The sequence below is a fragment of the Convolutriloba macropyga genome, chromosome 5 (genome assembly GCF_964194025.1).
Source record: "Convolutriloba macropyga chromosome 5, txConMacr16.3, whole genome shotgun sequence".
In the NCBI taxonomy this organism is placed as follows: Eukaryota; Metazoa; Xenacoelomorpha; order Acoela; family Convolutidae; genus Convolutriloba; species Convolutriloba macropyga.
This window is the reverse complement of record NC_134472.1, coordinates 48360275-48366455: the sequence shown is the minus strand read 5'-3', so window position 1 is coordinate 48366455 and position 6181 is coordinate 48360275. Positions and strand designations below refer to the sequence as shown.

General features: G+C 30.3%; 1 protein-coding gene across 1 annotated transcript in view; it reads right to left on the bottom strand.

Annotated features, from left to right (window-relative positions):
* LOC142339436 (UBX domain-containing protein 1-B-like) overlaps positions 1 to 6181 on the bottom strand; it is a 394986-nt gene that overhangs the window by 329918 nt on the left and 58887 nt on the right. The window lies entirely within an intron of this gene.

The following is a 6181-nucleotide window of genomic DNA, read 5'->3' as shown; positions in this document are numbered from 1 at the left end:
CTCTGGAAAAAAAGTTAACGTTATTATACACAAGAAAGTCGATATATTTTAGACTAACTTATGTATCATTCGCTATTAAAAAGAGACAAGGAGGGTCGTTAATGTGCGTTCGCACATGATGTTCCGACTCGAGCTCATCTACATTTTTGACTTAATTGTCAACCAAATGAAGAGATAATCAAAATATATGTTTGAGTTAAAAAAAATTTTTACACACTCAAACTACTGATTCATTTACATAATGCCATGACTCATTAAAACGCTCACGAGATCTGCCATTAAAAAGACTACAAGAAAAAAACCAAAAAAAAAAATTCACGGCAAAAACTCAAAATCTAAATTTAAAAGCCCCTTGTAACAACGTCAAAATGCAATCAGATAAATCTTAGCTACACAAAATTACTCTTTCTCAACAACACAGCAGATGGAATGTTTGGTTAATGGGACTAGGTAACATGTCGACAAAAAGAAATAATAAGTTCAAAAATAAATCAACATTATTAAAAACGTTTCATAACTCCATACGTCTCAAAAATCCTTAGCCTTTAACGAAATACTTCTTGATAAATTCACAAAAAGTCATCACGAAAGCGATTTGACCTGGATTTTTAGACTAAGCCATAGAAACCAACTAAATTTGAAAAAAAACTTAAAACAATTGAGAAAGCACATATTATTGAATCCATTAAAATACTTAGCCTTGTCTGAATTTGTTTCCCTTATATAAATTATTATCTAAACTAATTCAGCTAAAATTATACTAAAAGATTATTTTATTGAACTCGGTCCTTATTGGAAAATCATTGGGATCTGCCAATATGCTAAAAAACAGAAAAACAAACACAAACTTTGACCACCCACAAAAGTTTTGTGAAAACTCATATGGTCAACCAAACGAAACATCAGTTTCAAAACAATAACAATAGGCACATTAATCTTTGAATTACGTGGAATTGAATGGAACCTCTCAGTGATGAGATTAAATTACAAGTTGACGATAAGAACAACAAAAACTGAAAAACTAAAAAAATTTGAAAACGAATTTCAGAAACTTTAAGGCTATTCGCTATAAAGTGACTTCATTGAGAAACATCATTTATATAATCCTCAATTAGATGAGACCTCTCAGCGTTTTACGACTACAAAAGGGTAAAAAACAGTCAGAAACAGCAAAGAAAAAAAGAAAAAGAGAAAAGTGCCTAGCAATTAAAAAGTGCAGTTTTCAGTAAATACACTCTATCTTCAATAATTTTTTAAGCTCAATGGGATGCTTCTTTGTTTAAAAAATGACTTCAAAAGATCAGCAAATGCGAACAAGTATGTCAAAGCAACCAAATTTTTATGAAAAACACGTAATATCAACGCCATTATTATGATATTGTTGTTAGATTTCAAAAGGAACCAAAATAATGAGAAACAAAGTATCCAAAAAAATATTATGAAAACTCGTGGCAGCGAAGTCATTAAAAACATTAGTTAGAAGTTAAAATCGCTATCCAGGTTTTTTTTTGGTTGCAGTAGAAAGGAAGGAGGTCCTGTCATTACGGAAAATGACATAAAGTTAAAAAAAAAATAGGCTTAAGATTGGTTAATGTTGAAAAAAAATTGAAATTTCTTTTAATGAGTTAACAGCCATTAGCTGTCCACAACAAACAATAGATGGGCTCATTTAATGCTCAATAGGGAGCCTATAACAATTTTGGGCAACGATTCTATGCTATAGGACTTCAAAAATTAAGTTAAATCTAAAAAAATTAAAATTTTCATTATAAATTAGGACTGGTCAAGAGTAGAAGCCAAAAGAAAACAAGTGCGATCTCTAGAAAACGTTTTGATTCATTAGGCTTCATTTCACTGTCAGTGGGTGATTGCCATTATTGCAACCTTGATATGGAAAGTGACTAGTCAATATGTGACTTTAAAAAATTAAAAAAAGCCAAAAGTTTTCCAAAAAACAGCTCTGAGAGAATTCGAGTTTTTTTAATATTAAACTTACCCATGAGACCAAAAATAGCATTTTTGCCGTTTTTCGTCTATTAGGAATGAAAAAATGTTTCATTGAGTAGCGAGAAATCTAACATTGAAGTGATATTTTTTCGAAAAGTCTTAATTTGAACGAAAATTAAGCTAAGAGTGAACAAAATCATGCCAAATGTCCTATGTTTTCACAAAATTTTAAACCTCGATAACTCGTCGGAAAAAACGAAATTCACAGCAAAATCTTTTTAATTCCTAATTCTACGCTGGATGAAGCTTACCTTTCTCTACGACGAATATATCGATCAGCCAAAATTGTCTGAACAAAAAAAAACCATTTGAGTATATAGTTTTCCCACCACAAGTGGGGTCGGAACAAATAGAGTCTTCTCAGTCTGAGATTGATGGCAAACTTACCGAATAGAATCCTGTCTGCTGAAATTCAAGGGGTCTTTTCAGTTTCTGGCCCCCGTACGATGAGCCCACCGCCCGTTACAGAATACGTGCAATTTTATAGTAAATCATTATTTAAAAAAATGGCACGTGTGTCTGGGGGTGCAAATATTATGCGCCCACTAAACTGGAGGGGTGGGGTGCTACAAAATGAAAAGATCCGATTCATGTTATTCAGTTCATCAATTACTTCTCAACAAGACAAAACCGACGAAACATTTTTTCTCCAAAATTTAAAATTATTAACATAACAAAAAGGTTAAACTTTAAATGCCTTAAGAATTATCAGAATTAAATTTAGATATAATCAAAATTATAACTGGATCTTCTAACGAACTTGTGGTTATTGATTGATAATACTCATTCAAATGTTCGTTCCTAGGTTTTACAGGAGGAAGCGAATAATCCCGGTTGTCTGTCCATTGGTATATTTTCATGCCGACAACGAAAGAATTCTGTTAAAGTTTTTTGAAACTGCTTTTACACTAAAAAAATAATTTATTTCTCTGGTGTAAGCTCTTCGAAATAAAAGACTCTTTGCTCTGATTACTCAGTTTTTGTGTTCATTTTATCAGCTGTTTTGTTCGTTTATTCTTTTGTAACTGAAGGCAATTTTCATGTTTCTTTTTTGTACCCCACTGACTGACTCACGTTTGTGAGTAGTGGGAAAATAGAGCTCTCCAAGCGCATATCAATTTTTTGAGCTACTTTTACTATGTGAAAACACCTCAAAAAAATTTCATGCACTAGTTCGAGCTCCTTTTCTCCACTACTCTATATACCTAATACTTGCTTATACCACCATTTTATTCACTACTACATATTACCTCTATATTCAATCAAAAAATCAATCAAAATTAAAAAATAAAACTAAATCATTATTTTATGAATTACTCTACGAGTGATTTTTACTCTTTATTTATTCTAAATCTGGTATTAATTAAGAAAAAAGGTCTAAATCTAAAATATCAGGGAACCTGCTTTGCAGATATATCGATAAAAACCAAAACTACATCACAGATAAATTAAAAGAAGAAGAATTAGCTTCTTGAATATTATACTTATAAACATGCTCTCTCAATTGATTTCTAGTATGACCATATCTATATCTATGAAGATAAAAACAGTCTACATTTCCTATTTCTAAATCTATATAATGATATATGTTTATAAACATTACACATACTATATGCTAAGTATTGATCAGGATCAGAATAATGATATCCCAAATGTTCTATATAATCTTTCACCTTAACCATATTTTTACATACATAACAAGAATATTCTAATTCTTTACAATTATTACAACATTTTTTCCAAGGTTTATTTTTACACTTATTGCATTTCATTTACATTTTTGAAAAATTATTCTTTGATTATTTTCCCTAAATAAATACATCATGTCTCAATCAACTAATACTACTGTCAAAAACTTCTGCGACGTCTGTAATCTATCCTTTGAATCAAAAAAGGGTTTATACAGGCATCAATCATACGCTTGCAAACTTAAGGAACTATTGGAGAAAATGTTTGAGTCTGAAGAGGAAGAAATCTAGGAGAGGGTTTACAATTCGGATGAAGATGATTTAAAAATTAAAAATAGGGCTAAAGCTGAAACTAAGGCTACAACTGATATTATTAAAACTAAAACTAAAACTAAAACTAAAACTGAAACTAAGGATATTCTTAAAATTGAAACTGAAACTGGCATAGATATAGCTAATAATGAACCATGCTGGGTTTGTGGCGACAAGTTTAAAAATCAGGTTGGTCTAAAAACCCACATCAATAAACACATGAGAGAAAGTGTTATCTCAAATGATCCAAGCTTTGCTAATAATTATACCAAAAAATCAAGCTTTAATCAAAGACAACTATATATTACTAACTTGGGTAGTTGAATTAGTGATTTTAAAAAGCCTATAGATTATATATTAGATGGGTTTAAACACTTTAAATCCTATAAATAAAATATTACAGCTAGTTGCTTATATGAGACGAGAGGAGAAGAAGAGATTAAGCCTACTCTTATGAGATTTAGAACTGATGAATATATGACTAAAGATCATCGAATGGATCTAAACCAATAGCTAGATAATGCTAGAGAAACGTATGAAGGTTATGGGTATGATTATGAGTTTCTTAGAATAACTGACATTCAGCTAAATATAGAAAGAACTAAACCATCATTAGGATCATATGTTGAACTACCAGCAAATCTAAGAACTAGAACGAAAGCTATTTTAAATATTAAAAGTAATAAATTTAATTGCTTAAGATTATGCATTACAGCCGCATTATATCCTGTGACCCAAGATGCAACTAGAGAAAATAATTATATTTAAAATCTATTCGATGACTGGGAATACAATGAGACTGCATATGTTTATATAACAAAAATCCAAAATAAAAATAATATCAATATTTGGTTTTACGGACCTACTCAAGATAGTAACATAGCCAAAGTATAACGCTTAGAGAAATGTTCTAACTTTGTAAAGGTAGACATAATGTATAAATACTAGCATGGAATGAACTCTGTGCTCTAATTAAAAATGTAGAAGTATTACTAGAAAGACCCAAAACCAAACATGCAAAGTTCTGGTTTTGTGATAAATGCACCTATTGGTTTAGCTCTCAATATGAATATGAAACTCACGAATGCTGTGTCAAAATCAAACCAAAGATTACTTGCCCTAAGTTAAAACAAATTAAATTCAAGAACCAACATAAACAACAAGAAGTGAATAATGTTATATTTAGTGATATTGATTGTTACATGAAAGGAACAGATGAAAAGATTGGTAGCAATACATATAAGATATTTGAACATGTACCTATTGCTATTGGTTATAGTTCGCATAGCAGAGATGAAGTATATAGCAGATCCAAGAAGTGGTTACACCAATCAGCGAAGCTGTAACACCAATCGGGGAACCCGCTTTACAGATCATACTTTGGTCCAGACTGCATCAAAGATTATGTTAGAGATTTATTAGAAATAGAAACGAAACATAGTATAAAGATAAACAAAGCCATGCTATTCACAGAAGAAGATAAATTTTATCATGATGCTAATGATATACGTAACATTTGTAATAAAAACTTCATTAATAAAGTTAGAGATCAATGTCACCAAACAGGCAGATATAGAGGTCCAGCATGTAATATTTGTAATTTTAAAAATAAACATCAAAACTTCATTCCTGTAATATTACATAATGGTAAAGGCTATGACTTCAATCTATTATTTAATGAGATATTTAAACATAATAATAGCAAGAGAAGGGTTGATATCTTACCTAGTACTAATGGCAAATCCAGAACGTTTAGAGTAGGCATATTAAAGTATATAGATAGTTACAGTTTCTTGACAATGTCTCTTGATAAAATAGCAAAGCTTTACAACAAAAATATAAAACATTATATCCCTATGAATACTTTAAAGATGATAATAGATAAAATACTAAATTAGGCTATCTGTCAATACAAGACTTTAGATCATCACTGACAACTAATTACCAACTCAAGATGAAGTAGATGATTTTAATAATTCTAATAGTAATAAAACAGGTAAAGAGTTAACATTAGAATATATGGAAAATAGTATATTCATATTAGGACACTGCTTCAATCTATTTGTTAAACTAAACATGATTACATATAAACTCAATCCTCTACATTATATGAGTCTAGCAGGCTACAGCTTCGATTGTTTTCTAAAACTAAGCAACGTTGAATTAGACACAAA